Here is an 11,898-nt window from a genome sequence, read left to right as displayed (position 1 = left end):
CTTTTATAATTAATCCGGGAAGGGATAAGTCATCAAGTTATGCGCCTACAGTTACAACGTGTTCATTATTAGTAATTTATGGAAGCCGATTGAAAGAAAGTTGTAGCGTTAAGCAAAAAGCTCTCATACCACACTAGGCTAGATTAGATTCCAAGTATCCAGGTCTTTTAAAGCACTTAATGTTCCTCTAAACAGCTGCGCAGAATAAATAAATTCATTATTCATTCACAAAACAGTTATCATTTCGCAGACGTATGTTTGTATACTATATAAAAAAGATGAAATATTTATTGATTTTCAACCTATCATTTCTATCTGTAAGTGTAAGTATTTAGAAATTTTGCATGAGTCGCAAGAGAGGTTTTAACTAAAAAGAAAATTAGTTTTTAAAGATGTTGGAAAAAGCATATCAAATTTAAAAGAAAATTATCTTTTTGACTCAAGACACTAATCGAGGTGAATTCATAAGGTTGACTCATTTTTAGCTTTCCGTGGTAAACTGAATTTACTCCCCTTTATGAACATATCAGCTAATTATTGGTTATACGTTTCCAAGTGATTATCCAGTCATTGGGCTATTTTAATTATTGTTGTTAATATCATTTTTTAATCTTTTATTTGTATAAGAATAAATCAGCTTGCTATTCGAATTCTATCCGGTGGTATTGAATTTTTCATACTGTGACGTTGATATTCTTTCCCGTTTTTATTTGCTGGCTATCTGCCTCATACGGTGAAGTTGTGAGGAATTCGTAATTAATGAAAAGATCATACAAGACAGTTATTCTGTGGTTTTAATTTCGTGACAGATCGTACCTTGAAAACGAAATAACCCTTTTAACTCTTAGCCTCTTCTGGATCAGTTATAAAATAACTACGGATTACGGCTTTCATTTTGAAAAGAACGCGAGTAGAACTAGCAGGTAGTATTCGCTTACTCGTTACAGGGGCTTATGACTAAAAGTTGTTGTCATCTATTCGCCGTGGTGAGACGAGTACACGTTCACAGAAATTTCTACCTTATAACCGCATATGAATAGCAGGTAATGAGTATATTTATATGATTCTTAACAGCATCAGTATGCAATCAACACGCCTTGAAACTTAGGCACACACGCTACCAACAGCAAATAGCACTACAGCAAACCAAAAGACCACAGAGTACTCTGGAAACGCATCCAAGGGACCAGAGTATTTCGTCGGAAATCAGTTTCCGGACCCAAAAGCTCTTCTCAGAGCTAACGCAAAAAAAAACGGCCCTTTTCCAGGCAATCACAAGGTTATAAATTACAACGTGCCGTCAAATCCATTCAGCGATCATATATATCTTTAATTGTATTTTATTTTCAATATTACTTATTTTTTTTAAGGATTAGATCAAATATTATTTGATTTATTTATCTTTCTAACTTGATAAAAACATATTTTTGAAACAACAGTTTTGTTATTTATAATTTTATTATTGAAATTAGCTGAATAGTAATTTATACGGTGCGATTAACGCGGATGCACTGATGTTCTTTATATCTGACTTATGCAGTATTTTATTTTTTGTTTTTAGTGGCGTAATTTATTCAAAAATACTATTTTTATGTTGTTTATAGTATTACTAATTAATGTATACAAACATTATGAAATTTATACAGAGCGATCCCAGTTTGCACGACAATCACTCGGGAGTTGATTCTACAGACAAAAAAAAAGTTCATATAAACATAGGTCCGAAAACGGTAAATTAGCGAGTTTCGGTTCGCAAAACATTTATCCCTGATTTCTGCTCCCTCTGTGACAATAAACGGTACCAAAATTCGTAGGGTACAAATCAAGAGGTAAATTTGGTGCTTCTTTATGATTTTTGATCTATTAAATTGAATAGAAGTAGTCCCAGACTTCTGTTTAGTGTCTGTCATTTCAATATTCATTTGGGTGGTGTTGTGCTGTTGTTGTTCGGTCAGTCATTCACAATATGTGGTACCTCAAATATATTTTCATTTAGAGAGTTGACGGACATGTTAATTTAAGGAGAAGTAAATAAAAATTGATTGGCTGCTACGCGTGAATACCGTAAAAATAATCCAAATCAAAGAGTACCAGATCGTAATACATTCCAGGCTTTGGAAAAGGCGAGTTCAAGAAACAAGTAAGCTTAGACCACAACAATTCGATGCTGGTCAAGAACTATCTACTTAAATTAACCATTAGGCACTAAGTTTTAAATTACCTTTGAAGAACGACAAGGTAATCTCGCTTATAATTATGATTTCTGATAATTTTTATGGTTATAATGTAATGCTCCCGGACGTTCGAAATCAATATAAAGAATATAACCGGCACCATCGTAGAATAATATTTTTCCTACATCAATTTAATTCCAGCATCGGTCAACGTTTTGAAATATTTACAAGGAATGATTCAACCATCTCGTCCAATTAGAGCTAACCTGATCATGTTTTCACTGTTTTTTTCTTAACCGCCAAACACTACCGATTGACTTATTTTATACAGATAGTTTATTTTATAAACTTAAATACAGTTATGATAAATTTAGAGAACATAATTTGTTTTCATTTAACTGGTACGTATGTAAACCATTTTAATTTTTATGACGCAGTACACGAATACCATTAAACATGCTTTCTCTGTAAACAGTAAAAAATAATCATCATCATGTTTTAAATTTCTTATTTATTAATTTTATTGTTTTATATCGTTATTATTGATAATTTTTTATTGTAAAACTATTTTTTTATACACATACTGTACACAATAAGTACTGGTTAGGACGAACAATTGTATGAATGTAATTGCTAGGCTGAATGCAAGTGAAAGTTGTTAAATATATTGTAAAATCTATAATACACAATTTATAGCTGTCAAGCGATCGGAATTCCAGAACAACATTATTTTGAATTAAACTGGTGTATAAAATTATAAAAGCACACTTGAAAACAAGCGGTACTCAAGGTAATTTTAAATATTAAAAAATCAATTTCATTTTCATTATCCCAAATTATTGAAAATCATTCCTTCGTCTGATAAGGACGATAATGCAGATTTACTACAATTAAATTAGGATTATTGTTCTTTTTCTAGTATTCAGAGAGCTGTAGTTTTATACAAAACGATTAATTTGAAAACCAGAAGATTAAGATTAATAAATCTGCCTAACTTCCTCGCTTATTCGTAAATCTTTTAATTGCCGATTTGACCTATAAGAGGTCTGTAATATTGGAGAACTATTTTACACATTTTACAGAAAACAGTTAGAAAAAACCCTCGGTTTCTATGGCTACTTATCACAAACTTTCATTGTACATTTACGTATCTGACTCTTGTAAAAATTTTAGGAAACAACTATAATCAACCAAAAGTTTTTACAATTTTGACCACTTTCATCATTTATATGTCGGCCAGTTATTTCAGTTATATAAAAAAGTTTATAAAATGTTGCTCAGGTAGAGTAAATCAAATATTTATTTCATTCTTAACTCACGCTCATAAATTTTTAACACTAAAACTAACATGGAAGAAATGAACGCTTTACCTAGTTTTTCTTTATATAATTTCCCCTCAACATATTTATATTTTACAAGTATCCAAATCGTATTCTATTGTAACACAATGCTTTTTCAAGGACCACTATTTCATTGTTTGTCGTTAAGTATTTCGATTAAATGTTTTTGCTCTATGGACCGAATTTTTATTATTATTATTATTATTATTAATATTATATCCGGTTACGAGTTACGGTAATATATCCTTTTTTTTCCAATTATTTTCGTAAATTTTATCCTCCTTTTTTCAATGTCTGTTCAACCATTTCTTTCTCAGAATAATAACGGTCATAAAGAATTTTTTACATAACAATTTTAACGTGCAGGTTATAAAATTATCACAACGTTGGTCTGGATATAATCCCCTATGTGAAAATTTTCACTTTAAATTCAACTCTTTGCTTCGGATACTTACGTCTTGCCGGTTTAAGCAATTTCTACCCTATCTGACTTTTATTGACGTCATATATTTTTAATACAAAATATTATTTTAAACTTGTAAAAAGCCTCTTTATTTCACAATTAAAACTCAAAACGCTGTTCTGCTATTGTACTTCTGTAGTCGATGGCTTTGAACTAAAAAGTTAAATTCTAATTTACCACCACACGCACGTAATTTTGAAGGGATAAAGAAATTCCTTGAAGAGTTCAAATTCCTAAACGAATTTGAAATCTCTGTTCAAATTTTATGATTTTATAAATTAACGTAACGTAATTAAATTTTTTACAGTTTTTATATAGCGGCTCTACGTATGTTTATTAAATTTTTTAATTATTTAGTTAACAAATCCTAGATAGTTACAATTAACCTACTGAAGTAAAAATATTTATGTGTGTGATTAAAACAGTGACATATTACAACACATTATAACTAACTAATGATACATATAATGTATACTATCGTTCTTAAAAACTAAAAGTGTAATTTGTTTAGTTATAAAAGATTCTAAGCACAAAATTGGGTAATCTATAATAAATTATTACAATGATGGAGCTAAATAAAAGAAATTATACAGGATGGCAATGGATGAAGTTGAAATTTAATTCTCTTCTAAAGAAATTCTATCACTGAATAATCACTTCTAACTTTTGGATATCACCATCCTCACGTGGAATTTACAGTACCCTGATAAGGGAACCCACAGATTCTCTTCACTGCGATGGCTTACCATAATAAATCTGAACTCACATCATTGATAAGTGAATATATGATGCGAAATAATGAATCAATTTACATATTATAAACTAGTAGCAAGCTTATAATTCTTTAAACCAATATCATACATATAAATGTCTATAATTGATGCTTATTAATAGCAATTCATTAAAAATTTGTAGAAATCTATACCATTAAAAAAATTGAGTGTGTGTGCGCGCAAGCGAGCGTGCTATGCTATACAAAATTGAGAAAAATAAATTTTGTTTACTAATAGAGGTTCAAAAATCACCTGATGACACCAATTGGTTAAACAAAACTAGATAGTTTTCAAAATAATCAAGGGAATATCGCAGCATCACGTGAGAATCAACCGATCGGAATGCTTTCAAATTTTCAGGGTACATTAGTGTTATACCAGGGAAGATTTTAAGCCCTAGATCAAGGCTCTGGCCCCTTTGGAGAGATGAGGCAGGCATAAGAGCTTCTATATCAAGAATAAGGGAAACGTTGAAAAGCTCTATCATTATTATTCTCACAATCATGAGGGTAACAGCAGTGGTCCATTGGGGCTCCATCCCCTGGCTAGACTTGAAGGATGAATGAAGTCAGCGCTGACTAACTAGTAAATATAATAGAAAAAAACACACATTGATTGCTATCCTTGAACTCATCTTTCATTTACTCTTTTACAGTTACACAGTGATCGTTTTAAAAATATTCCATGAGTAACGTTAAGGAAACTCAAGAGGAGACAACAGATGACATGAGCTACTACAAATTAGTTTGACGCTATGTTTTAATTTTTTTTTTGTGAGTACCTTTGTAAGTACCTTCTACATAAACAAACTTTACAAAAAAATAACTAATAATATGTATAGGGGTCAATATAAAAATTAATTAATTTAACATCATTCTGTTTAATGGATATGAGTTGTTAAATCACTGAGTGATAAAAAAGCTTGCAACTCTATTGCTAAAGTTTCATAAAATTTCATACAGTTTAAAGATAAACCTTTCTTCCATGGATAAATTTAAAATACAATAATAATATTACAACAATAAGACTACAGGATTGCATTGTCTCAATATCCTGCACCAGTATTTTTAAATACACAATCTTTTTTTCCTTCTAATCATGATCAAAATTAATTTACTAGCCCTAACCATTCACTTCAGTTATAATTGTTGGCAATATGCTTCACTAATAAAAATTTATGATCCATAATTACTATCAAATCCTTAAAAAAATCTTTTTTTACAAATATTCTGAATTTTTATCATATTCATTTTTCTAGAATATGTAATTATAACAGTTTTGATTGTTATTCAAAGGAATAAAATTCTTTTTTGACAATTCCTCCACTTATTTTCTTGATGCATTATGTGATCTGGAGACTTAGCTCAGAGAGAATAATAATAATAATGAAAGCTAATATAATTTAGTTAAGGAGGGAAAAACTAATAAACAGTAAACCATCACAAATTTTTAACTGCAAAATAAGTTTCTTAGGCACATAAAAAATACTTTATTACTTTTTAAATTATTTATATATATTCATCTTTTCTAATGAGATGTGAAATGAATGAAATCAACGGTCGAGTGAGAATTCTAAATAAGATTATAAAAATTAAAATGTTAACTTAATGGAAAAATATAGAATTAACTGACAGTACAAATAAAGTATATGAAAAGACAAAAATAGATTTATATGTATTTTTCTAATAAAAATTGAATTAAATAATATGAAACCATAAATTCTTGTGCAATATATTTACTATATTATAAAATTGTATATAATTTGGATTAATTGTATTTTTAATGCAAAAAGCTCTAGTGATAAGTTTTCTTAATGGTATAGGTCTTTCCAGTAAATGTAAGAAGCCATAAAGGATCTAGCAAAGACAGATAACTTGCCTGTAAGTGCTCTTATTCTGTTCTTCTATGGAAAAATGAAAAAAATTCCATCATAACTAAATCACTGTTCAGAAAAATATGATAATAACACAGCCTAACCATCTGATTTAGTTATGATGAAGATAAGAAAGGTAGATAAATGTACTCAGTAAAAAAATTATATGTATATTTTAATAATAATTTTAAGCTGGACAAGCATTCAAAACCAGGACAAGTTTTTTTCAAAGACAACCTACCAAAACTAAAAATAAATTAGTCTTTAGATAAGTAAAATAATAAAAATATTGTATTCCATTTGATAAAATAAAATTTTATGAAAGATAGAGAATTACTATCAGCCCTGAATCAATTATTATTAGCCAGAGTCCAAGCAATAAGCATGTAATATAAGTATCACATTTCTGCAGTAAGGATAAAAGTTATCTCAAAGCATCAGTTAATAATGTGATAACAATGGCTTCAGATTGTAAATGTAAATTTTTCTGTGATTTTTGGAGTAAAATAGACTATCAACAGTTAGTATAGTAGAGATATGAAGGAAAATATAATGAAATAAATCTGTTTGAACAAAGATGTATTACTTGTGGAAGATAATGGTTATGTGTGCATGGCAGAATTGATTCATGACACCAATGAAAAATTTGTTAAAGAGAATCTGCTACATACACCACGTAACTCAGACTTTCCTTCATTTGCATATTTTTAAATTTTGAGATAAGTTTAAAAAAGAAAAGAAAATTATATTAAAAATTGAACTAGATTGCAACACAAAAAAGCTTTCTGTTCACATTTGACTGAGGCAAATTTGATTGTTTATCCTGAGATGATTTAACCAGAGTACAAATTATTTCTTTTTTATATGTGTAAAAATACACATAATTATTTATTATGAATGAGATTTCAGGTTCACTTTTAAATTCATTAAAAAATTCACAATTGAAATGATTGTTTTATTCTTTTACTGATTACGAATAACAGATATTACATCAGTTTTCAACTTTTAGTTTTTGTGTAGATCCAGCAATAATTCATTTTCATGACACAATTTTCTTATTTATTGATTTACAATCCACTTTAAATTTATTGTTTTACAGGAGTCTCTTAATAATCTCTTACTGTTTTTTCTTATAACATGCACAAATTCTAAGGAAAACAGTGTAATCTTATAATGTCACTCGCTTTTGTTTTGGAAGTTCCTGGGAAGTCTGATAATTTTTTTATAAAATTTTATTACCGTTTGATTATTCTCAAGAAAAGATTTTTCAATGTACCACATAGTATAAGGCAATGAACTAATTTAATATTTTGAGAGGGAAACAATCGTTATATCTCTTGTTTCATTCATTAGAGGAACAACATGGAACATGTTTTATACAGGAGGAAGTAGATTTTTTCAATTGGTAGCATTTATAATAATACATATTCACTGTTTCTTATGATTTTACTGATTGTTAAAATAACAAATGCTCTTTGTTTTTATATGTATTTTTTATCAATCTTTTAGAAGAAGGTTTACTACTTTGAATTATTCCAAGTCCACTAATTTTACTACTTTGTTGTATGAAATCTTAAGTTTTATATCATGGTATCTAGAACAATATTTTTATCATTTACAAAAATGTATAAATTAAAAAATATTTTCTACTTTTAAGTTATTATTTATATGACAACAGAGATCAGATATTGTGGGATTTAATGGAACAAAGCAACAAAACCTACATTCATTAGAATTTACTTTTAATGTTCCCCACCCGGTTTACACAATATTTAACTACTTTTGTAAAATATATTTACTTTTTTAATTTGATGGTTTCATTGTCTGACTTTTTAAAGAAAACAAATATATTTATTTTCATCTTAATTTGATTCTGAGCTCAACAATAAACTTTTACAATAAAATATTTGTGATGAAATTTTTTTCCAGAAAATACACTGTACTATATACACTGTTCAATTTTATTTTTTAATTATATTTTACACCACATTGATATATTTCTGTTATTTTTTTATTAAAATGGATTACTTTTTATAATTATTTTTATTCATAATATAAAATATTTATTTCAATAATTTGAATTGAACTAAAGTTCAGAATACTGAAGAATGGATTTGTGATGTTTGTTAATGTGTATACAAACTTATATCAGTATGAATAAAAAAACCAACAAATGTATGTACTAAATACAGAACATAGCTTGCCAGCAACACTACAGTAAAAATAAAATCAAACAATAAAAATATAAAAAGTGATGGTTAAATAAATTTTAAATAACCAGTAATTATATATAATCATTTACTAATAACTAGTACATTATCACTAAACTCAGTCAGAGTTCACAATAATTTTTATGTATTTAGTGACATCTATAATTTTAAGAAGGCCCTTCAAAACCCAGATAGTATATTACTTATTTATCACTGATGAAAAAAACAAAAAAATTGGAGAGCTTGGATTTAGGTAACATATAACATTTTGTGTTCTTCAAAATGTCAAAATGAACATAAAGTTTTAAACTCAAATACGAGTATTCAAAAAAAAGTTAAATAATGAATTAAGTTAAAAAATTAATATAAACTGAATATTTATTACAGAGTCAACATCCTATTGATGAGGAAGGTTTTACATGAATATGAGTAAAAACATTCAATTTTAACTTTAAACAGTAAATTTTGTTTGACCAACTTGTAATTTATGTCAGGAACAGTAATTTTTTTAATAAATTCAGATATATATTCTATCATTATTGAAATAAGATGTAATAACACTAGATAATATATTTTATGATTCAGAGTAAGGCTTTTACAAATAATTATCAATATCCTGATGAACGAACACTATCAATTCCATAGTGTACCTCTTTTTAGTGTATAAAAAACATAAATTAATCAGCAATAGCTCAAGTAGCTATAAAATGTAATGAAGAAAAATATAATTAAATTTCATGTGAATGACTTTATTTGAAAGATTAAAATAAAAAAAAGAGGAGATAAATAAAATTTTCTTGTTTTTTTTTCAAGAACATTAATTCCAGAGAAAATATGTACGTTTAAATATTGACATTCAGAAAATGATGCAATTTTTTGGGGGTAGCAGTAGAATTTGAGTACAAATTCTAAAGTTTTACAAGTTATACTGAAATTTTTAAGACTTTGTATAATAGGGAAAATTTGATGGTTTCTTACATTTATTGTCCTGACAAAATGAATATATCAGATCCCAAAACTGTATCTCCCATAGTTTTCATAGTAACCAATGAAAAACAGAAAAATTTGGTAAAAAACACATGTTTTTTAAGGTTTAAACTACAATATAACATTGTTAAATAAGTAATACATGGTATATTTTGTCAAAATTTGAAAATAATTTAATTTTTGAAAAACTGATGTCTGTGTAAAAAAACAAATTAATTTTTATTATTTAAAATTAAACAGAAAACTGTTACAAATTTGTAAAAAATATAAAACTAAATAATAATAAAATACTCAACTTGTTAAGAAATTAATAATTTTTTTAATAAAATGTAAACTTGATTAATTTAAAATAAATGTTCAAAAATCCCACCATAGACATCGGTCATTTTTCAACTAGTATCCTTATATTGTTGCCAACTTTACAAGTTCCTTGATGAGTTTCTTAGCATCATTGAGAATACTAATAATCAGTTCATCATGTGTGTATAATTTTGTTTATATATCTTGCATTTCATCCATCCCATAGAATAATGATATATGGTGATCTAGGTGGTTAATTTAGCCTCTTCGTCGAATTCATTTACCAGTAATTTTTTCATTTAAAAATTGCCTTAATTCATTCATGAAATATGTTTGTGCTCCAACAAGTTAATAGTAAATTTCAATTCCTTTAGCCATTAAGAAATTTTCAAGCACTGTAGGAAATGTATTCTTTAAAAATTTCACATAATTTCCCTAGTAACATGTTGCTCCATTATGAAATTCAATTAAATTCAGTTCTTCAATTTCTAACAGGAAAAACTTTCATGTAGAGCCTATCAATTTAATGGGAAAATATAATTTATATTGATTATTAATTTCCTGGAAAATTTAAATATCAACTTTTAAGTTATTGTTTTCAATAATAATAATAATAAAATATTCATTTACATTACATATTATAAAGTCAAGTAAAATATGCCAGTATTGCATGAGATTAAATATTATAAATAACATGGTGTGACATGATGCAATTTATCTTTCATTATAATTCTTAGATTTAGGTTACAGAATTTTGCATTTTTCCCTTCTTGAACAAGTAAATAAACAATCACGAATTATTTACAACTCACTAGTACCTTAAGAAGCATCACTTTATTAACTGTTATTTCATATTTTTGTTAAAAAATGCCAATTTCATATTTGATTAATGTAAATAAAAAATATAATTAATATATCATGTTTTTAAGCCGAACTGATTTTAATAGTTTTCATGGTGAAATGTAAATTTTTTCATTAAATCGATTACTAATTTGAGCTGGGCCTTCCAAATAAACCTAGCAGAATTTATAAAAAATTAATTTCCTAAATTTTTATTTATTTTCTACCGTGAATCAACAAATTTATATAATTGCAACTCTGGCCAAATGTAGTTAAATACAGTTTTATATTTCATAATTTGTTTATTTATGACATTTATTTACTTACGTGGTTATAAATTTTGGGAGTAACATTAATTATCTCTGTATGAAAGATCATTATGAAAGGCTAATTACATATAATTTCGGAAACATAAATAGGTGTCATAAGGTGTAAACATAAATAGGTGTTCATATATGTAGGTGTCCATAAGGTCTTTCCATGATTACAAAGATTTATTACAAAAAAATTATTACAGTTACAGATGAACAGTTTGTGGCAAATTGTATTATATTCATAATAAATAGATATTTATCTATATACATACACATATATCTATATAAATAAAATGTAAATTATTGTTTGTTCAAAATCTTAAATCTCTGAAAGCTCTTCACCGACTGCTTTGAAATTTTGACACAATGTTGGATTTGAATACGTGTGTGTTTTATATATCTACTATTTATATATGCAAGATATCACACCTGGTGACAGGTAAAGCATGCTTTTTTGAAAAACAGCGTTATCTGTTGGACGTAAAAGCAGAACATGCTATATGTACATATACATACATGTGTATATATACATACTTTACGATTCAATTTCAGTGTTTCTGATATGTGTGTCCATTGTAGACTAAAAAAACGTCTGGACCGATTTATGGGGAAAAGGGGAAAAAT

The sequence above is a fragment of the Lycorma delicatula genome, chromosome 1 (assembly GCF_047948215.1).
Source record: "Lycorma delicatula isolate Av1 chromosome 1, ASM4794821v1, whole genome shotgun sequence".
In the NCBI taxonomy this organism is placed as follows: Eukaryota; Metazoa; Arthropoda; class Insecta; order Hemiptera; family Fulgoridae; genus Lycorma; species Lycorma delicatula.
Note: the sequence above shows the minus strand (reverse complement) of the source record.